The sequence below is a fragment of the Rissa tridactyla genome, chromosome Z (assembly GCF_028500815.1).
Source record: "Rissa tridactyla isolate bRisTri1 chromosome Z, bRisTri1.patW.cur.20221130, whole genome shotgun sequence".
NCBI classification, from domain to species: Eukaryota; Metazoa; Chordata; class Aves; order Charadriiformes; family Laridae; genus Rissa; species Rissa tridactyla.
The window spans coordinates 29,060,214-29,084,147 of NC_071497.1; positions in this window are offsets into that span (position 1 = coordinate 29,060,214).

Sequence of the window (23,934 nt, forward strand, 5' to 3'; positions counted from 1 at the left end):
TTAGAGGACATCTAGGACAAATTTCTGCAACAATAAGGAGGACTATTGCAAAAACTACATGTTGATAATTGTATCATGCCCTTCCATCATGATTGCTTTCTAAATTCTATAAAGTACTTCATATTCTGGTGTAATTTCACTGAGTTCTAAATAAGTAAGTAAAGCCTGTGCCAAGTGTTCATCATAGAATCCCAGAATGGTTTGGATTGGAAGGGACCATTAAAGATCATATAAGCCAACCCCCTGCCATGACCAGTGGAATCTTTCATTAGATCAGGTTGGGCAAACCTGACCTTCAACATCCCCATCCAACCTGGCCTTGAACATTCCCAATAATGGGGCATTCACAACTTCTCTGAGCAATCTATTCCAGTGACTCAACCTGGTCATCATAAAAATTTCTTCCTTACGTCCAATCTAAATCTACTCTCTTTTAGTTCAAAACCATTGTCCCTTGCCTTGTCACTACAGGCCTTGGTGAAAAGTGTTTCACTGTCATAACCCCAACTCTCAGTCTTTCTTCATAGGAGAGGTGTTCCTGGTCTCTGATAATTTTTGTGGCTCTCTTCTGGAGCCACTGCAACAGGTCTTTCTTGAACTGTGGACCCCAGAGCTGGATGCAGTACTCCGGGTGGGGTCTCACGAGAGCAGAGTAGAGGGGAAGAGTCAACCCCCTTGACCTGCTGGCCATGCTTCTTTTGATGCAGCAGAGGATACGATTGGCTTTCTGGGCTGCCAGTGCACATTGCTGGCTTGTCCAATTTTTTGGCCACCAATGTCCCCAGGCACTTCTCCGAAGGGTTGCTCTCAATCCATTCATAACCCAGCCTATACTGATACTGGTGATTGCACTTGGCCTTACTGAACTTCATGAAGTTTGTTATGACCACCTGCTTTACCGTTCTGCCATGAGTAACCAAACTGAAAGATATTTGTTAGGGTTAAGGTCACGATTTGTTGTCTGAGGTACAGACAAATAGGTTGGATTTTCTTCTTACCATTGGGTCCTTAAAACCATAAAATCTTCTAAATCTTCCCATATGACTAGTTCCAGCCCCTGTGAGGACAAAACAGAACTCTAGCACCAATTTAAAAGACACTTTAAAATTAGAATGAAGCACAGGAAATCAAAGGAATTAACAAATGCTCATACACCATGGTGAGTCAATGGACGGAAAGCCAGAAAGGCTAGATGAAAATTCTAGATTTCATTTATAATCTTGCCTTGGGCCACAGTTTACGACAGGTAATACACACACAGATGCCTCAAATCAAGGCCAGTCAGTTTCTAGGACTGTAAATTAGGGACAAACTACCCCTATTCCTGCCTGGGGTTGAACAGGGGTGCAAAGAAGGAACCTGCTTCATGCCAGACAGTACATTCTATCGAACTAGAACTTCTTTTCTTTCTGCTAACAGAAACAAAGAAACAGGGTTAAGAAGCTAATATAGCTGCGAAAAAAGATGGTAAATTAGAAATGTAAGGCAGAAAGGATAATAAACAGCCGATATTAGCATATTTCTTCTATTTAAAGTGCACATGAAAAATTTATGATAATAAGGGGAAGGCATTTCTGCTTAGCTGTACTTGAAAAACGGATGTTTTCTGATGAACGTCACATATGTGTACCTTTGAACTTGAAGTGACATCATTATTGTGGCATGTCCATGGGAGACAGGAGACAAGACATTGTATTTGTCTTACCACCAGTCAAATGGAGGACTTGACATACACAGTAGTAAAGTATTAAAAAGACAGGGCAAGACATAGTTGAATTTCTAAAAAAAAAAATTTTCAAAACAGTAATATTTTTTCTCCAAATAGTAATCTAAAAATAATGAATACATTAAATCACTGAAGTGTGAATCTCTCTAGATGAGATTTATCTAATTAAATAACACAATACTAGTAACTTACAGTATGACCCTACCCTCCAGAGTTTTTTATCTGTTAATGTAATAAAAGCTTAAATGACATAAAACTTTACAGATACATTGTGCTACCTCAGGAAGCTTGCATTCTGCTCTTATAGTTCCTACAGTACCTCTGGAACTACCCCCTTATTTTAATGCAGTTATTCCAGATTTACAGTATATGGTACAACTGTAGTTAGCATCCCACCTCTCTTCTGTACATAAAAATTACCATTCAGGTTAACACTCTCACAGTAAACCATTACTCATCTACAACTAGGTAAACTGAGACTACATCTGTGTACACAACTGCAGCACACAATGGTTTTCCTCATCAAGATTTTCACAAGCTAGCTGGTACTAGAGAGGCAAAGACGCAGCAGTCTGACTGTGATGCAAATGGGGTACCCAGTTCTGAGTGGGACACAGAAGAGCCCATGGCTCCACATTGCTGTTATTTACCAACACAGCTAAGGTAACATACTTTAGGTGTATGGCACTGGATATGTATCCTCTACTTCAGAAGCTGGATAATTGCTGGTTTTTTCTCTAGTTTCCTATTTATAGAATGAAAAAAAAAAAAAAAAAAAGAGTACATATCTTATTTTTTACAAGTACAAAATAAAGTGTAGTGTAGTGTCTTGTCTACAAACATGTAGTATCTTGTCTACAAACATTTGAATGTTTAATGATGGTTAACTATTTTTCAAATATACGCATTATTTTTGAGTTAGGAAAGCCAGGGAGTTCAGAAGCTAAACTGAGGTACATACTCCCACAGTGTACAGGTTTATCCTGGTTTATCCCTATTTTCTCATCACTTTCATTGCAGAAAGGATGACTACCTTTCCATCAGAACTCATCATGCCCATGGGGAAAACAAGTTGTATTCTGGGCTACAAGGGCAGGTTGTCTTGTGAGATACTCGCAACTTGTAAATTACTACTACTTGTAGATACTACAAAAGCAACATCTCATATCTCAGTGTAACCTACTCACTTTAGACTGACATGAATTTTGGGTGAAGCCGTCAGACAGATTAATCAGATTTGCATGCAGTCAGAAGAAACTTCTGGTGTAAGAGGTTACCATCTTAAACATGAATTGCTAGAAGACAGAGTGAAATTCTCCATCACAAAATATAATTCATTGCAGTGTCATATTTTAAGAAGAAGATGAAAGCCACACTTCAGGACAGAGCATAACAAATAGTAATTTCTTGAATATTCCTCTTCTACACAGCTCTCTCAATTATCTGTCAAATGTTTCCATCACATGAAAAACCCTCAGGTAAGATCTATTTGGAAACATTCTTTGCAAAATTCAGATTACTTCTTTTTACAAGTTGCAGTTATATATGTCATCTGCCTTTTAGGCAATAGTGTAACTTACAGACTATGGTGAAAAGAAAAGAATAATTTCCTTAATAACAAAGAAAGTAGTTCCAGTTACATTGTGTAATATTTCAATATCACAGAACTAGAAAAGAATAACATGTCATCAGGGATTTGCAGTGTAATTGCCATGATATCACCCCTACATATGACCTATGGAAAATGTGGTGGGTTTTTTTATTTTAATTTAAGTGCAAATGATCTAATCTTACACAATAAGAATCTTAACAGAAAAATTTATATATGCATACTTTATCAAGGAATTATTTGAGCAGAGGGCTGGTTTTGCCGCTGTTTTTGTTTGGGAAAGTTCTTCACAAATTGCCAGGGATGCATTTCTCAAGAAATCTGAGCAACTAACACGTCATTTCCTTTAAGTCTTACGAAGTCTCTGACAGTGAAATGCGTTTTGAATGATGACAAGCTAAGTAAAAGCACACCTGTACTTCATACCTGTTCTATCATTCTTCATCCTTCATTTTTACGCATCTACAGAATTCAGCGTTAGTGGGTTTTACTCTTTTCTTCCAGGCACTGCTACTGTTTCCTTACAGATTTCTTACAGATACGATGCAATGCTAAAATATTTGTTAGATGCAAAAAAATTTAGGACATCTGTATACAAATTTGCAAGCTTATATGAAAGCATGTGGTTTCATGATAAAAGTGGATTTTTAATGTCGAAAGTAGTTGAACGATTGTTCATCACTTCCAGAGTATATGAAAGGCAGGGCACTCACTGAAATTTTCACACAGACCAAAGGTGCTTTTTTGTCTTGTCATTGAAATGCAATACAAAACTGCCTTGAAGAGCACAATGCCACACAGTGTTACGGAGTGTAGAAGTATGGATGTTTTCAAGAAGAGATTTATAGAGAATAAATTTGTAAGTGCTGATTGAACATAATAAAATTAATGAAAACACTGCCTCAAAAAATCATAAGAAATAAAGTGACTAGGCTGTATCAGAATGTCACAAGAGAAGGTTTATTATGTATATCCTTTTCTAGGAAGAACAGACCTACCTTCATAAGTTTTTGGTCCAACGTAATACAGCTGTCATTACATATTTGCAATGACTACGTATCTTGTAATTCTTTAGTTAACACATCTACCTTTCTCAACATTGTTCTCTGAGTAAAATCAACCAAATCATTCTCATTACAACTGTTTCTAAGTATAAGCATAATATTCATCTAATTCCAGCCATCTTGGTCTTCTTTTAACATTCAAATATGTGTTGAAAAATCATCTTTAGATCACTAGAGTCACTCTTTTTCAATTTCTTTAAAATTAGGTGTGAATTCTTTGATGTAGACAAACTTTAAAATATCAGTTATCTTTTAACATACTTCCTGGAGAAGTATAACATACTTAACTGGAGAAGAGAAGGTTGAGGGGGGACCTGATTAATGTTTACAAGTACCTAAAGGGTGGGTTTAAGGAGGATGGAGCCAGGCTCTTTTCAATGGTTCCCAGCGACAGGACAAGGGGCAATGGGCACAAGCTAGAACATAGGAAGTTCCGTTCAAATACACGGAAAAACTTCTTTACAGTGAGGGTGACAGAGCACTGGAACAGGCTGCCCAGGCAGGTGGTGGAGTCCCCTTCTCTGGAGATTTTCAAGACCCGCCTGGATGCAGCCCTGAGGGATGTGCTTTAGGCAATCCTGCTCTAGCAGGGGAGTTGGACTAGATGATCTCTAGAGGTCCCTTCCAACTCTGAAGATTCCGTGATTCCGTGATTCCTTTTCATTATCAGAATAGGAAGTATTACATTACTATCAAAACCTGTGCTTATTTAGCTTTTATCTCTCATACAAAAAATCAGTTGAGTTTAATGAATGCTTTCACATTTTTTATACTGTCACTGATGATTTCTGCTATTGCTCCTTTAGTGGGTGATTAACATGACTTTTGTACTCAGCATATGTTTTGCAGCAGGAGATGCTGGTCTGTTATGATACCGTAAGAAGGGCACGCAGGGTCTGTAAAGTATCATTTAAAATGCTATATATGAGAGCACACACTGTAAGGAGAGAACAGAATAGTTAACCTTAGATGCTGGGTCCCCTGGGTGGTGTACCATCACAGCGGCCTCTGATCCGTGCTGGACAGACCCTGTCCGTAGAAGACATTCTCCCATTTTCATTGTTAGAGATATTATGGGATTTTTCTCACAAGGAAGCAACTCTATTCATCATTTCTACTATCAAACAGAAAGGTTGTTCACATGAGAACACTTTGCTGCACTGTTAGATAAAGGCAAGGCCATGCAGCTGGTGTAGTCACTGGTACCCAGTGGGAACTGCTTGCAGGCTCCTCTGTTGCAATTAGTTGGTTAAATTTATTCTGGGACCCAGGGACTTGTGCAGCACAACACAGACCTGCAGTTTAGTGCAACACAGTGCAGGCCTGGGATCACTCGGGTTAACTGAGTATGGATCACCAACTCCTCGATATCTTCCTGTCTGGATTGCTACAGCATAGTAAGAGTAGTCTAAAAAAATCACCAATTTCTCAACAACATTTCTCATTTTATTCCGCAGTTGTCTGAATTTCACAATTGCTAAATTACAGACAGTACTACAGACAATTTTTCTTCACACAAAGGAGAAACACCTGTATCATTCTCAAGACAGCTACAAACTACATACAAAAAAAATTACAAATATAGTATTAAAATAATTGGCGGTCTGAAGACTAGAAAGTTAGATATCATAACATGTCAACAGTTATTACAAAGGCATACAACTGAGTTACAAATTATTTTCAGTCTGGAAAGGAAAAGTGTACTGGAAATCAAAAAATTGAGAAAACGGTGACTGTATGACTTCCCTTTGCTTGTGTTTAAAAGTCTCTTTGGTTGGTTCTGCGTTCTTGATAGCTTGCATCTTTTGGTTCTTTTTTCTCATTTTGAGAAAAATTGGAGTGCACTTCTAACCACAGATCCATTCTCTAGCAGTCCGCACTTTAGAAAAGAAACACACACGCATCTAGCCTAACTCCAAGTGTATGGGGAGTGTGATTTGCTTGCTCATTCAACAGTGATTCAATTGCACTAGCAAACTCTTGTTTCATTTCACCTAAGTTTTAAAACCAGACATAATTGATTCTCTTTTCAAACTGATGCAACCAAAGCTAAACTGAGGCCAACAAATTCTGAGCTATTCTGACAGATGTTGCCAGGGAAACCATTTGCCTTGTCACTATACGTTCAAAGTGACCTTCTTTGTGTAAAATGGGCTCTAACCACAATGCAGAAAGTCACAGCATTTGCAGGAGGTGCAAAGGATGAGAAGCACCCATGCAAGATTAAAACCCAGTCTGTCAGTTATCTGCAGTAAGTCACTCCTTTCTGCAAAATGACTCAATATTATAGCATCATAGAATCATAGAATAGTTTGGGTTAGAAGGGACCTTAAAGATCACCTTTTTCCAATGCACCTCCCACTCGACCAGGCTGCTCAAAGCCCCATCCAGCCTGGCCTTGAACACTTCCAGGGATGGGGCACCCACAACTTCTCTGGGCAAGAATTAAATCTCTTCATCTCTTGTATTCTGATCCTCTTTGCTTTATAGAGAAGAAAAAGAAAATAGCAAACAAATGTTTCTTCCTTCATGTATTAACTGAAATAAGTTTATAGCAACTGCAATATATATGTTTTTCTTCATTGTGTTTTCTCTTAGAGACAAAGAAAGTAAAAACCAAACTTTTAACTGAAGAGTTCTCCTAGCTATGTATTCAGAAAAGATCGGTAACTGCTTTTTAAACTAGTGGTACCAAGGACACTTGCAGATAATCTTTTTCTCCATTCTTTGGATTCTCTCTACTTGTCTGTTTAAATGGCTATAGTAAAAGAAGCAAAACCAATAGCACAGTATAATTGAAAACAGGATGGGTAGGAGCCTGAATAGCTTCCTAGTCCCTGCGCACCAGTCCCAAGACAGGGTGAATTATAATTTAAACAAGCCAACAGACATGTGTCTAGCCTGATCTTGAGAGTTTCCAGCAACAGAAATTCCTTAGTGCCCCTCAGCTACATCTACCGTCCATTTAAGTACTTAATTACTCTATCACGAGACATTTTTTCCTAGTTTCTAAGGTAAATTTCCCTTGCTGCAGTATAAGTTCATTGCAAGTATATTAACATGGCCTTTTCACTGTAGATCAAAGCTGCAGGCTTAAGCCCTGACCCTCCATCTGTTCATACCTTTAAAATACCTGTCCCAAAACTCAATATTCTGTAAACCCTGGGACCAATCAGCCCCCATGAGTCAGGAAACCAACCAGAGCCTATAATCTTCAGCATTGCATATTTAACTGACCTGCTTTCAGGATAAGTTATTTCAGGTCATTATAAACTTATTTTGAGTTTTCCCAGGCTAATGCTGCTGCCTCTGTATTTACTCTTGGAAACCATTGATTAGCCTTACCAGGACTTACAACAATCACTTCACAAGTAGAAATTGTAACATCTCTATTGCATCTAAATTATTTGTTATTAGCCACGGTTATGTAGCCTGCTAACAGCCATATAAAGGTACAAAAATTTGCACTTTCCTGATTTCTAAAATCCCTAAAATGTGGAGGTTACATTAAATGTAATGAGAATAAACAAGAAACAGATTAATAACATGTAATCCCTGAATTCCTTCTCCTGTCCTCTTTTATTTATTTGGCAATTTTAATAAAATTTTCTCATCTCCCACATGGCCTGCCCACTTAGTGCATGTTGCATATTACTAATATCTTCAACTTGGCTTAATTATTCAAGCCCTGAAGGAATGTGGCAAGCACAGTGTGCTTTGCAGCAGAGCACTGTCAGCATTTACCCTAAATTTATTATTATGATGTAAATAGCCACATCAAGTTGATATATCTCTTTTCCAGAAAATTACCAGGGAGTTGAACTCGTAATGCCATCCAAGACAAAAAAGGCTCATGCCTAGGGCTTTGACACACTTGTCAAGCATGTGTTGTACACAAATTCAACTTCTCTCCTTTCCTAAAGACTTTTTATCTTTTGCAATTTTGGAAATTTTTACCCTTCCTACTTTTTCAAACGTGTTTCTCTCATTTTTTTTTCCTCTTCAACAGTGTAAAAACGAGACTGATGAACAGAGTGAACTACATTTTCACTCTGATTTTCTGTAAGCCTTAGGGCAACTCCAGAGGCATTTGAAGAGCTGTGCTGCTGCAGGATCATGAGAGAGGAAGCCCCTTTGTCCCCAGTAGCCCTTTAGTGTGCACACATACACCATAAAACTCTGTAAATAGTGAAAATGCTGGATCAGGCCTGCAGCCAACTGAGGTCTGTACCAGCGCACAGAACAAGGCACTTCTTTCCCTTAGAATGCAAAACAATACCATTGGGGATGAAAATATTCATTCCAAACATTTTTTTAGCTTTGCAATAATGTCAGCATTATACACAATAAAATGGGAGAGTAAACAGAAATGTATTTATTATGTCTGATTTAAAAGTGAGAGTAAACAAATTGGAAAGTAATGATGACAAAAAGAACAGCTCATATGTAAGTTGTGTTAGGAAGCTTAATTTTCAGTTACATCAGTCCTGATTCAAGAGCACAACTTAAGGCAAAGTAAAATGTCAACTGTAACATATATAAGCACTTAGGTAACTTTACACAAGCTGATGGAATCGTGGGCATTGGAGGGAGCAAGGAAATCTTGATTCAAATTTCATTAATGTCTACACAAGAATAATACAGAGAGACCCCAGGGCACTCTGCCTAAGGATGAATAGACACAAGAATCCTTTTCCCCAAACTCCAGAGAAAAGGTCAGATGACAGAGCTGCTATGTTCTTTTAAGAGGCAAGCTTGGCAGAGCTAGCATACAATACACACGACATTACACAATAGATCCTATCCTACTATTTCTTTCCTACTGGACTATCAGAGCTTATATGCTTGAGGCCTCTGTGGAATAAGGACCAAACTTTTCTGACCAGTAATCAGCAGACATCACTACTCTTTCCTTTCTAGATATGATTACCTCTATCTGAAAAGTAGGAAATACATTTTCTCTCAGCAATAAAAAGTAGCAGAAACTCAAAGTGCTTGCTAAAATTAAACATTGGTCTACAAAAAAAAAAAAAAAAAAAGCCCAAAAAACTGCAAACCTCAGATTTTCATATTATTTATCTATTTATCCAACACTAATAATATTCTGTTCTTATCTTGATTTTTTCTGAATAAAACCAAAGGAGTATAAGGGCAAATGTTTCCACAACAGACAGGGAAAAAAAAAAGTGTTTTTTTTTTCCAGGCAGTTAGGCAAATGAAAACTTGCACAAATCCAGTATATTAGGTCCCTTCCTCTTTCTTCCTCAAATAAAATGGTTTTTCTCTTTGATTTGTAGATAAAAGTTACAATTTTTGAACACTTGCTTGAGTTATTGTCTTTAAAGTCTGTTTTAAACAGTACTCATGCTAATGTAAGGACATAACTTCAGACTTTTTTCTGGAGAATATGAAATTAATTTAAAAAGAAAAGAATAGGCATCAGCCCAGATAAATTTAGTAACTCCTTTAAAGCACAACATCAGTCCATAGCTGGATGTGTTAGTTATTTACTTGTCCATTTATTGCCACCAGTTTTATGCCGTAGCCCTTACCTTGGACTTCACTAAGCAATTAATGCTGACTTTTATTCCAGTAAAAACCTTGTGCAACACATAATTGCTTTGTGCTTCCTTTGAGTATTGCTGGAAAAAAAATGGGGGACAACTGGAAAAAGGAAAAGAGAAGACTCAGAATTACATAATAATACCTTAACAGTTGTACCTCCCCATTACAACCATACTGTTCATACCTGCAGTTACTTACTGGGTTTTTTTGCTGGCAGAAGCTTTTTGTTCCTTTAAATGCTATCAACACTAACTTTCAGATGTCTATTGCCTTGCCATTCGAAGACCAAAATTACAAAACAGATGGGAAAAAAGTAGTTGGCATAGCATAAAAATACTCCACCAGTGCACTGATAATTTTGGCATTAAGCCACATTACACAAGTAGATAATTATTAAGAATGACAGAGCCGGAATATGAAAATAATTGAGACTGCTTGGAGGATGGGGTACTGTAGGATTCATTGTGCTTGAGTTTTTAATCCAAATAATTTACTAAGGCACACAGATTTACTTCTTTCAGCTGTTACTTCTTCTTTTAGCTATGCTACATCTCTGATCTTTTGGTACCTTTTACTGTGCCTGTGCGAGCCATGAAATATGGATTTTACTCTCTGACATTTAGGTCAGAAGTCAAAAGCAGATGCTTCTAGGACACCAAATCACTCAGAAAATGGAGGAAATAAAATCTTAAAATTGCATGAACTGGTCCCAGCATCTTAATCCTGGCTGCGTAACACTGTGGCAGTTCAATTTAACCTGAATACCACACAGTTCAAGAAGAAATAACAGTGGAAATATGAGTGGGCATAACATTTCATTTACTTAAAGGACAACAAGCTATTTTCCTAAATGACCTTTATTAGATCCATAAAGGCTGAAAGGAATATAGAAGAGGTCTTTCTTTTTTGACATATGTTTCTTTACTACTTCCTTGATTTCCAACTAAAAGACAATTTTGAAGAAATGTCCTTGCATGCTTGCCCATTCTTACCGATTTCCCTTGGTATCTGCAGCCCATCATTGACAAAGACAGGATACTGGTCTAAGATCTATCATTGGCCCTGCTCTTCTTATCATAAAAGTTTTCATGTCACCTTAACGAGTAGAGACAGGGTAATTGTGAGAACCTACATCAAATTAAAACCAAGTCTGGGGTGGAAGCTTCCAGGAAAAAGCAAACCTCTCAGTCTGCCAAAATTCCAGTATTTGAAAATCCATGTTCCCCGTCACATGGCAAAGAGCAGCAGCACAGTTAGAGGCTCCCCTACATGCTACATAGAGGACGTGTCAGGCCACGCGAGTTGTGGGGCGCCAGTTGAGCCCACCAAGGAAGTTTGAGGCATTTCTGTGAAAACATATTAAAGAAAGGGCAGAAAACGCTGCAGAGGGGAGGAGGGAAAACAGAGGTAATGAGGGAGCATAAAGAGGCTGAGGGAACCAAAAAAATGGAGTGGAAAATGAAGGTGGGAACACCAGGGTCAGAGGAGGAGGAGATGCTTCATGGCATAACAGATATTATTGAAGGGACTGCGGCCCATGGAGGACCCACATCAGAACAGAGGAAAAGCGTGAGGAAGAAGAAAGAGCAGGGAGAAACTGCTGTGCCTTGGCTGCAATCCTGCCTGTGCTGCTCGTTGTCTCACTGACAGGACTGCGTGTAAACTGTGGAGATTATGGCAGAGGAAGAGGAGTCTGAAAGAATGAAGTTGAGCCTGGGAGTAAAGCTGATTCCAGAAAAGGAGGAAGGGTGTGTTTTCCCTGAGTGTTTTAATGTTTCTTTTCTTTTTGTTTTTGTTTCACAGTACTCAAATCAGTAATTAAATATTATTACTAGTTGGCAATAAGCTGAGTTAAATTCTCCAAGTCAAATCTGTTTTGCCTGGGACAATAATTAGTAAGTGACCTCCCCATCTATCTCAACCTAGGAACTTTCTCACTCTCAGTCATCCTATTTGCTCCCCCATCTGCATGGGGCAGGGACACAGGGAGAAAGCAAGTGGCTGGCTGGGTGCTTGGCTGCGCCCAGAACTGCTGGTGCTGTAAGAAGTGTTTAAGACATGAAAGGTGCGAGCAGGAGCCTCTTAAATACTGTTTTACCACCACTGGATGCAAGCAAACCCATTGTATCATCACTTTGCAAGCTAAGGCGATTTAGTCTATGTGAAAACATAGCAATAGACACATGTGTGAGGAGCTGAAGGACACGATAGCGCTGAAAAACATCCCATCAGGCAATGAGGAATAAGTAAAAAGACAACCAGAAAAAAAGAGAAAGAAGTCCATCGTGAGCAAGAAAGCTGTATCTTTTTTGCCTTTATCCCCGGTCTCCTCTCGCAGTTATCCTAATTACAGTTGCAGCAGCACCAGCAGCAGTTTTATCAGGCACACTCCCAAAAGTACTGTGGCAAGCTGCAGAACCTGTTTAGTGCAGGCCATATGGAGCGCTTCAATTACCTCAAAGTGATTCTGGAAAATTTCCCAGAGCATGCATATGCCCCTTCAGCATTGTTCCCTGCAGTGCAAATTAATGGCAGAGTATGACGATGAATTGCAACCGCTGGGTCAGGGCTTACAAAGACAGACTCCATACCATAATGGTACACTGGCATGTATAAATTTAATAGGATCTTGTGTGTGCATATCATGGTATGGCAACAGCACGTTCAACAGGTATAGAATAGGTTGAAGGATGTAGATTTACATTACAAATAAAAAAGAGCAGGGACACAGAAGGGAGCAGTGGAGTGATTTTCTCCACAGCAAATAGTCCTACTTAGCGGATTTCCTCCTGTTTGATTAATAGGAAAAGGTAACGTTGCAGAGACTAGATTCTGGCACATAAATTACATGCTTTATTTTTATTGTTAAAAATAAAAATCTAGATGCTGGCACATAAATTACATGCTTTATTTTTATTGTTAAAAATAAAAATCAGCTTTGCCTAATATTTGCTGGTATGTATGTCTCCCAAAGAGGCATTTCTTAGGCACTTTGTGAAAAAAAAATATACGAAGACTCTTTATCTGCCAGTTTTCCAGTGCAAATAATTTTACAAATCTTTGAAACTTCCTCTACACTATCAGTTTTGATCAAGCAGCAAAGAGCGCATGCTTCACTGTGCATCTTATGGACTTTATTACAGAAAGAGTCTCTGCAAGACTGCTGCAAATACTACTGTCCAGATTGGAGGACAGTATTCACATTTAAGATTTTACTTTCCATTTTTAGAGTCAGCAGACCTGAACTGACTTCAGAAATATTGACAGTGAGCTAGTCCAGCCCCTTTATACAGCATTGACACTTTCATCTATTAGGAGCTGTAACATGGTTATATGTTAGACGAAGGGCATATAATTCAGGCAACTATAGATAAAACATCCTCTCTGCTGCATCCTCTCTCAACAATCAGGTCCAGCTCCCAGTTATTTGAAAGTCCTGTCGACTTTAACAGGAGATGAACCGCGTCCTGGAAACAGTATAAAGCACATGCCAACTAATAACATTTACGTTGTATTTGATAGCCGTAGAAAGTCACTTGGAAGACAATGAAAAGCACACACCCCTGACCTTTTATGAAAAGCAATGGACATAATAGTACATTGGAAATTCCCAGAAACTGCTCCCTAACTTTTAAATGATGAGAGTTTATCTCCTTATACTTTCTCAAACATTTGTAGACTTGAGTGACAAAGACTTATTAAAATGTATTAAGATTTCTATTTCCATGATTTATTGAACATTAATAGGTAAATTAGCCTAGACTTCTCGATCTTTTACTTTTTTTTCACACTCCAATATATGAAGAATTTTAAAGAATAAGAGAATTATGAGATTCAAAACCACAAACTAGACTCACTCCTTGAACTCCCACCACCTTCTTGTAAGAGCTGTTCCTTGAACATTTCAATCAATTCTTCTCCAAGCAAGCTGGCAAAAAGATTCTCTAACAGAACATTCAAGTGTTGCTCCAAATGTTCTTCCACATGATTCTCTTGGATTCAAACGATTAGTACCAAATGATTCCTACCAGTGCTCTGGAAGAAAATACAAAAGTTATTGTTGAAGAAATTTACAGCTTATACAATTATTGTCAAAGTGGTAAAAATAAAAACAAACTGGTCAAGAACAGTTTGGTCTGTCTGACAAGTTGAGCTTATTCAGACACTGGTTTGTGATCATTAAACCTCTCAGAGTTGTTTAAATAATATTTATGAATAATAGTGCTCAATATGATTCTTAGTGCCATTAAGTTTATAACTGTAAACCTAATATAAATCAGAGAACAGTGAGAAGAATGAGAAACTGATTTTTCTTCTTTTTCATCCTGTTGGCAAGCATTATCCGATTCTGCATCTGTTTCTGCTGTCACACTGAAAAATAAATCTGGATTTTTAAAAAATAATACGAAAATTACTAATACAACAGAAAGAGAGAGAAGAAAAGAAACAAATTACAGGCTAGCACTGGTCAGAAACACTGAAGGATTTGGATATCTAACAATACCTTCTTCCCAAGTGAATCCCAAACCCTAGAATTTCATACACTGGGTGCCTCAGGACATATCTCAACCCAGTCAAAAACATGGACAGGACACCCAAGGTCATCTTGCACCTTACTGGAGCAAACCCACAGGGAAACTTTGACTGAGTATGCAATACAGAGCACCGGCATCAGAAAGGTGGGGGGGAAGAAGAAATATGATCCCCAGTCTTTGTTCCCAGAATAATTTCTGTGTTTTATTCAAATTACTGTTTAAGCTTTTAAAAAAACAAAGAATAAAAAATAAAAAATAAAAAACCAAAACTGTTCATCATTGACTAAAGTAGACAATGGTTAACTTGACTTTGTACCTTATTGGCTATTTCTCGGTAGAAAAGCAGCAAGTTTTTATGCAGAGCCCTAATTGTCTGCCCATGTTGATGGTTTAAGAAAATCTACAGCATTAGGAGCCTCTGAAGACCCGGCATGAGGAAGAGCTAGTTCTTGAATTCTGATCAAGCTTCAGAATGATGCAAGTACAAAGCTCATTAGCTCAATCAAGGTTATGGTCAGCTTTGGGTATGGCAGAATTGCCTGGCTCGACATGGTTGGGAAGCTTGCAGAAAAATAAAAAAGGAGACATGCATATGGGGCACAAGCCCTCCAATAATCAAAGCTGACGATGTTTTCTGAAGTATACAGTTTTGAACTTAGATGCCTAAATCCATTAAGACCTCAAGGTTACATTGAGTAACAAGTTTTCTTCTCCACTTGAAGCATGATCTGATTTATGGAAAAAAAACATAATGGACAGGACTGCATACAGGTCCTCTAAAGTTGACAGTAAACTATCTGCAACTGCTTAACAACAAAGTTTTCAAGACACTGCACCACCTGCCTGCTAGAATATTCATTCTGGACCATTTTCACGTATTTTGCTTATGAGCATGCCATGTGACACTGTGTTTGAAGCTGTCAAGGTTTGTCACACTATTTCAATTTCCTGTCCATAACCCAGTCACCCTGCCAAAATAACCTAATATCCCCATATGAAATTATTTATTCATGACAAATTCATGTTGGCTGCTCCTGGTTGAGCCTACTGTCTGCTTGACCGTAGGCTCAACATGAGTCAGCAGTGTGCCCTGGCAGCCAAGAGGGCAAACCGCATTCTGGGGTGCGTTAAACACAGCATAACCAGCTGGTCAAAAGAGGTGATTGTCCTGCTGTGTTTTTAACGATGATGCAGCCTCACCTTGGGTATTGTGTGCAGTTCTGGGCCCCACAATTTAAGAAGGATGTTAGGCTACTTGAATGTGTCCAGAGGACAGCAACAAAGCTGCTGGAAGGGCTGGAAGGCATGTCCTGTGAGGAGCAGCTAAGGACTCTGGATTCGTTTAGTTTGCAGAAAGGAGGCTGAGGGGCGACCTCATTGCTCTCTGCAGCTTCCTGAGGAGGGGAAGTGGAGATGGAGGTGCTGATCTCCTCTCCCTGAGAGAAAAATCTTCCAGAACAGAACCTTCAGCAAGTACATCAGACACTCAGCATCTGTACAGTAGTTCAAATAAAACACAGCAAATAATTTTCAAACCTAGTTTTCAAGCTTCCCATCTCTGTGGCATCCAAAGAACATATTAAAATATCACTGATATACATCAGTGATATTTTCATAGCCTTCCATCCACTTCATCCTGTTGGAGTGTTTCAGATCTCTGAGGGCATTCAAAAGAAAAAAAACACTAAAACCTTTGATGAAATCCCAATTTATCTCAAGTGCAAAGAAAAATCAAAACTGGTATCAATAACATGCTTCTACCTTGATGCCGGTGCATCTTCCTCATCTGTCATTCTTAAACGCAGAGGGAAAGGCAGAAGATAAGGATAGATTTAGAGGACACATACTGATAACTGATGACTCATTTCAGTGAGTTAATCTATTGTGCATTTTCAACCAAAATTTCTGTGTTGGTGTACATTTTCTCATTTACAATTGCCTGTCTGTTCCGCTTACACTTAGTGTTTTATAACCAATTTATAACCACTTTTTTGTTGATTTCATCCAGATAGGACAAGAGTTGCCGTTGAACATGATACAAACATTTTGCTGAATAGACACCAGGTTTTTTTAATTACTTGGCATGATAGCCAGCATTTGAATTGTTGATGTGTATCAGGAGTTATAGTTGGTAAATTATTTTTTTTAAACTATGCTGGTAAGAACCTTTCTTTTATTTTTGTAATTTAATGCCTTTTTGACAAATGTGTGACACATTAGTATTTATTTTGTAAGTCGTGTACATTACAACACTTTCTGAATTGCAGAGAAACATATTTGCATAATGGATCAGGCGCCTACCAAGCAGGAGCAGCCCAGCTGCTTTTCTGCTAGATTCTCCCCATACCATCTGGTTGGCATCTGCCCCATAGTTATACTGCCAACAAACGCTCCTGGACAATAAAATATCATAGCATAGTACCATTTGGAATCCATGAGAAGTAAGCCTCTCAGGCGCAGTGCACTGGTTATGAAACCAGACTGTGTAGAACACGCGTGTCATACACAGGACCCTTTAGTAACCAGAATAATTCATTACACAATCCAGAGAACATCTCTCTTATTTTTATCTATTCCAATGAATTATGAAAATATTGTTGAGAAATACATACTATTTAAAAAATAAAACCAACCATGCAAACAGCTACCGTTATTTGTTACATGGATATTATTTAGCCATTTAAAGTAAGAGTTTAGCTTACAAGACAGTGTCAGTGGAAAGATATGTTTCTAAACATGACCCAACTAAGGTTTAATTATAATAAAAAGTATTACATACATTTGAAATTGCTCAGCTTTGGAGACAGGGTCCTTGATATCAGTCTTAACCCATTCTGCACACTTACATGTCAATGGACCTCTTCCTAGCAGTTCACTTTTTATCCACTGCACAGTGATTGTATATGGGAGAATATAGAATTTATATAGAATTCATCAATTGGTATCGTAGTGCCAAATAACATCTTAATTTCCTTTAGCCCCTTCAAACACCTACTGTGTTACCTTCTTGTGAATCAAAATATCACATTTATCCTTTGCCCAGAGCCTTCAAGCTGAGTGACTTTTCTTCATGCTGTAGCATAGCCTACAAACTTTGTTTTTCTTTAGACCTTATGACTGACCATATTAAAATACATTAAATTTGTCTAGACACATCTTGCTCTGGAGATTCTCTGGAGATCTTTATTCTCTTCTAGTTTTCCAGTTTCTGCATCTGAACACTTTATCAGTATTGGCTGTTCTCCAATATCTATAAAAATTAAATCATCAAGATGGTAATGAGTTGAAACTTTGAGCTAAGCACCTGCATCTTCATATGCTAACGAGCTTTAGAACAATTACATCTTGCATTTGTTTAGACAAAAAAAGAGTTTGTTTATACTGATGGACAGACGTTCATGATCTGGACCCCAGCATGTTGTCTCAAGAGGCTATGAAGACTGGTATAGAAAATCATGATGGCACATGAACAAGAGTGCAGAAATTGAAAGTCCATCTTGACCAGAAATCTGCAGCCAGAACCACTCAAAACTGGAGGACGTACAACCTGCCTCTAGTTCTCCAGAAGTATTTCAAAGTGCAAGTTCAAGTTCACACTTACAGTGGTAAGGGAAAAAGGCTCATCAACTGTTGCTGCCTCTGAAAGACTGCTTCCCAAAGAGGCACTTGAGAATAAAAACAGAGAAAAGGTCAAAGTACCAGAAATCACATTTAACAAATGATTCAAGCAAAATTTCTCAGCGACATAGGTTTGTGTGAGCTTTAAACAAACTAAAGACACTGAGTTTTTATTTTATAACATTCCTTTCATGCCAGTTTCTTCATGATTTTAATTTGTTTATGAGCACTAAATTAGTTGCACCAGTAAATTCAGAAGTCACAGGAGTTTATATCTTTAATATTAAGATGCCTCTGTTTTTAACAAAGCAACTTATTTGCTGCAGGTGACACTGCTAAAATATTTTTTCAAATTGTCTAGAGGACAAGATGGTAAATTAATGACATTATGAATTGTAAGTATTCATGAAAATAATCTTCTCTAGTCTGAGTACAGATTTTAAACTGTTTGGAAACTGGACTGATTACCACATGAAAATCATCCTCACTTGAAATAGATCTTTCAACCCAGGCTCTCACGTTTGGAACAATTTCTCTGGCAGAATCTGTACACACCCTGAAATCTAAGCCAAATTACATGGAATGAAGAAATGGAGATAATGTAAGTTATCCACACACAAAAAGCTGAAAGTTTCCCTTTTAAAGTTGTTTTACACAGTTAGTGCACCATTAGTGCTTTCTGACGGTAGTTGAGAAAGCACAGAAATACCGGGTCAGGGGGAGGGAGGAGTTATTGGCAAAGCAAAAACATACAAACTCTATGTTACACAAAAAGTCAATACATTTTACAATAGCAACATTTTGCAATTGTTGCTTAGGAATTCAGGAAGGATCTTTTGGTTTATATTTTGGTTTATATTTCACTGTCCCAACAGAAACTGCCAAAAGAAGATATAAGGGGGTGCCCTGAGTTGAGCGACACAGGACTAATTTCTCTTCTAATGCTGGGGAAAACTGCTCTTTTAGAAGGATCTAGTGTCTGAATTTGTGAAAATTTTTACTTTATAGCCAGCTAGGCTGTGTGGGATTCAAGGTCTCGGCATTTTTGAGCCTTGCCAGGTGCGGGGATGAGGAGGAGCGAGGCCTGAGTATTTGACCCAGGCTGGCCAACAGGATTATTTCCTACCACGAATGTCACATTCAATATAAATTAGAAAGTTTGCTGTGTAGTCTCTCTCTCCCTTGATGGCAGCGGTCCAGAGAAACTCCTTGCCCCGCTGTCGGACCCCTGAGGCCTTCCCTTCCTCCCGAAGCCGTTGTGCTCACAGTGTCCAACATTTGCTGTCCAGTGCTGGGAGTGCACGGCTTCCTGATGATAGAATGGGCTGAGTATAATCCTGGTATATCTTACGTTAGTATTGGGATTAATAACTGTTTTTTTAGTATTATTGTTAATTATTTAGTCTTATCCTATTAAATCTATTTATATTTCAACCCTCGTGTTTCCTTGTTTTCCCCAGTTCCCCTTTCCAGCTGGGGAGTGGTCATCAGGTGATAGAATAATTGTCTAAACGACAATAAATTGTTATGGGTTTTCTCAAATCATGTTGGGGGTTAGTTTTTACTTCAAGGTTTTTGTAGAACGATTTCTCAGAATTTCAGTGAATAATACATTAGAAGAATATGAGAGACAGTTTGTCCTATCAGTGTTCTCTATCAGATCCCATGAAATTGTCTTGAATTATCTGATGAGGACAGACAGGTGGTTTACTTGCACAGTACCAGTGCCCACACAGCTGTATTTACCAGCTACAGTGCAATTGCTATGTATACAGAGAAAGGCGCTCATGGGCCATCTTATGGGAAATGCAGATGACTACCAATAGTAAACCCATAGCAAGATAGATAAGGAAAGAGAAGACAGACATACTACAAGGGAAAGAATTCTTCTTACACAATTCTCTCATCTCGGCTCTATAAACTCTTAAATAATAAAAACCTGTTCCTCTCTAGAAACTGAGAAAAAAGGTGCAGGACCTATGTTTACTTTCATTGCCACCCTAGATTTGTCTACCAGTATGTTCCATTAAAGTGAAGTAGTGTCACCAATGAGCACCAGTGACACCAAGAAATGTCACTACAGAATACGCTATTTAGTTACAAGTTTCATATTTAGTCTTCTGCTCTCATAGAAAAACATTTCCTGAAGAACTTCAGTTTTGTTAATTTTACAAGGTACTATTTGGTGATAACCCTTATAAAACAGAAGGGACATTGTAGCCCAAACCTGCCCCCACCCCCACCCCCACCCCCCAAAAAAAAAAACAAACAACAAAACAACCAAGATGTGCAAAAGACAGACCTTTTGTATGCAGCTGTACACTAAGAAAGCTAGCAACATCACTGATGTTAAAGGATGAGAACAATAAAACTGGAAAAATAAAAATACAAAGGGGAAAATTGTCCTAGTTAGAGTCATTATTTTCCAAAAAAATAGTGAAAAAGGCTGTGCAAATGGCTACCCAAGGCAGAATAAAAAAATGCCCTTATCAAATGTTTAACACAACGTATTAAGACTTGAACATAAAGTAAATCAAAGCTCATGGCTCTAACTGATAGGTCGGTACCACTGTGCAATATTTGGGCAATTGTATTGTCTCATATCTCTTTGCTGTGGCAACTGAACAAATATGGGGCATTTCTGGCTTGACAGCTGCACAGTTCCTGGGTGATGCAAGAGAGATACTTTGGCTGAAGGACCTATAACCTTCACCACCCACTTCTATAAATCACTCACTCAATTCTGTTTCTCTGCGCCACCTCTCTTTTGTAACGCTCACTATGGCATCACTGACAGCTAGCTTAGAGTGGATCAGTATACATGCAACACCACCACAGCAAAAGCGACTGGTGAGTCTTCCCCAAATATGTGAATAATTGCTCAAAAGCAACTGCTGCATCATACCCCAAAAAATGCTGCCATGAGCACAATGTACTAAAACAGTTTTGAGAACCATTCTCTTGAACAACCTGGTAAGCCAGAAGGTAGTGTCAGAAATAACAAAACTCCAACACAGGCATCAGTCTTGAAAACAAGACCTACTCACCTGTATGATATGGTAATGTCAAAACTGTTTTCCTTAGAGCTTAAAAAAAATTTCAGTTAAAATGAGTTGCCAGTTGCCAAGAGAAATGCCAGATGAAGCATCCTGACACCACTGTTGTAACTACTTGGTGGGATGTTGCAAGGACTAATTGTTAGACATCTTAAAAAAAGATAATCATTGAGGCCTTAGACATCTCGTAACAAGTATATTATGTATGCTTTGAATTACATTCGCTTTTAGTTTTTGCTCATCTCAATCTGATCACATCACTGCCAAGATCTGATTTTATTTGTATTCTACAGAAAAAGTCAGGAATAAAAGCACTGCTTGGCTATATACTAGATATGCTTAAGTCTTGAGTATTATGTCAGAGCAAAGGTCATATCTAGAACTATCAAAAATAAGTTTACCTTGACAGGAAAGCTGGACATGCAAGGTAGACTAAAGTAATTTGCAGCACAGAAAGATCAGCCCTGTCTTTTTAGATATCAGGCTATTTTGTTTTACCTTGCTTGCTACACATACATTTCTTATCAGAAGACATTGGGATGTCATGAAATATCTTGAATGCAATAGCTTAGATGCTGCAGGCTTTTACCTGAGAGTTAAGGCTGAGATCCTGGATTACTCTTCATTCATTGATAGCTGATTAATCATAACTTCATATAGTCAGTTCGACTGAACTGGCTTGTAGCTATTACAATGTAAATGTGAATTAGCACATTTCTGCAGAAGTTAACAGTTTCCTCTGTTGAGGTTGTGAGCAAATTCTGTCTTCTCTTTGAATACCAGTACCACATTTATACTTCTGTTGGTGGGAAGCCATTCATAATTTAAATAAAAAAAAAAAAAATGAAGAAGACCATTTATTCCTGCTGACTATATTCAGTAGACAATATTATTAAGTCACTTCACATGTTCAAAAGTCTGAAGTTACCCAAACTCTACTATAATTTTCACACTATGTCCTTTTGGCACTTCTGAACATAAATATTCATTTCCTGATGCATTTTAGTGAGTAAATTAAGCACAAGAATTTCTACAGTAATTGACCTTCTCTGAGAATCTATATGTGCTCTCATTTCTACTACAACTTTACATAAGATTTTCACTTTTCTTTGCTCAGCTTTGGAGAGTTTCAGAGAGCTTTGCTGTAACTGAACAACATTACAGAGTCTCAGTTTCAACAAAACTTAGTAGCTAGTTCCAACTAGGTCATGTAAAAAATCTCTTAAAATTTATTAAAACAGAAAGTTATTCTAGAAAGCTTTACCAGCTCCAAGACTCTGCCTAGGCCATATTGCTTGCACGTAAGTTTTTCTCCTTAGTGCAGAAAACCAGCACACCTACATAAACACATTCAGCCAGGCCTACTCGTACTCTACCTGTTCTCTAAGCCAATTGAAAAGAAGCACGACCCAAGAGACATGTACCTTGGTTAGCATAGCACCGTGCCGTCTGCAAAGCATACAGCACTAACTCAACAAAGCTAGCACTACTTCCACGTAGGAACTTGCTTGCTAGCATGAATAACAGACGTAGCAAGTACAGGTCTGCCTGTGTAAAGTCAAAAAACCCAGCAATACGCACATTCAAGCAACACAAAACTGATTTTCAGTGAGACTAAAACAAAAGAGGTACTACTCATAACAGAGGTAAAATAAAACAGAGGCATTCATCAAAATTGAGAATAAGCGTTAACTGTGGTAGTTGGAACACACTCAATATTTTATTCAGCCTTGCAATTGCAGAGTGTAGAGCTAATAATCAGTACTGTCCCAAATGAGGCAGCTCCCTGTGCCCTCCAAGTTACTTATTATTCCAGCAGGCATGAAACTTTTCAACAGCAACAGAAAAGGCCAAGTCTCACAGTGTTCCCATCCACCACACACTACTGCTGATTTCGTCTTCAGATGCCTGCTTAGATTTGTGTGCGTGTGTGTTTGGGGTTTTGTGGTGAGCTCGGGCAGTTCACAGAGAAGTAGAAAGATAAGAGAAAAAGTTACCTTTAACAACCAAACACCAAAAGGTTGCAGCCAAGCCAAGCCATTCATGCCTGTTTTCATTAGAATGACTGGCATCTAATGGCCAGCATAAAGGCTCGACAGCGAGCAATGATTTCAGTAAACCTTCTTGCCATAATGGTTCAATGAACCAGACAAGACAGGAAAACTGAAGCACACCAAATTATCTATACACATCAAGCAATTCCATGAAAACCTGAAATACAGCTTGAGCTGTTGGGCAGTATTAAACAGTGGTGGGGTATTGTTGTGTTTTTTTCCCAAAAAAAACCCTCATTCACAAGCTATTTTAAAACATTAATAAAGGCTCATGTCTGAGAGGGAACCAAAGGACTTTTAAAGTTAAGGCAAAATGTTAAAACAAAGGCTTATGACTGCTGTTCAAGTGAGAAATATGAGAAAATATATAAACAGTGACAGCAACAGGGCCTCACAAGTCCCTGCTTGCCCATCTCAAATAACGATGAAGATGGCCATTAGTAGTCTTATAAATATTATTGTTTGATCAAATAGAGATAACTAGCTGAAGATTAAAAGTTGCAAGCAGAAAGTAATAGTTTTTCCTGGAAGGAGAAAGAGTGTGTAAGATGACAAATACATCTCAGAAAATCCTGACAAGATGGAAAAAAACAACAACAACAATAGTAAAGCTATTGAATGATTGAATGTAGGCATTCTGTCACTCTTCCTCTGGTTAATAAATAGATTAAGGGCATAATACTAAGCATCACAACCTTTTGTATGAC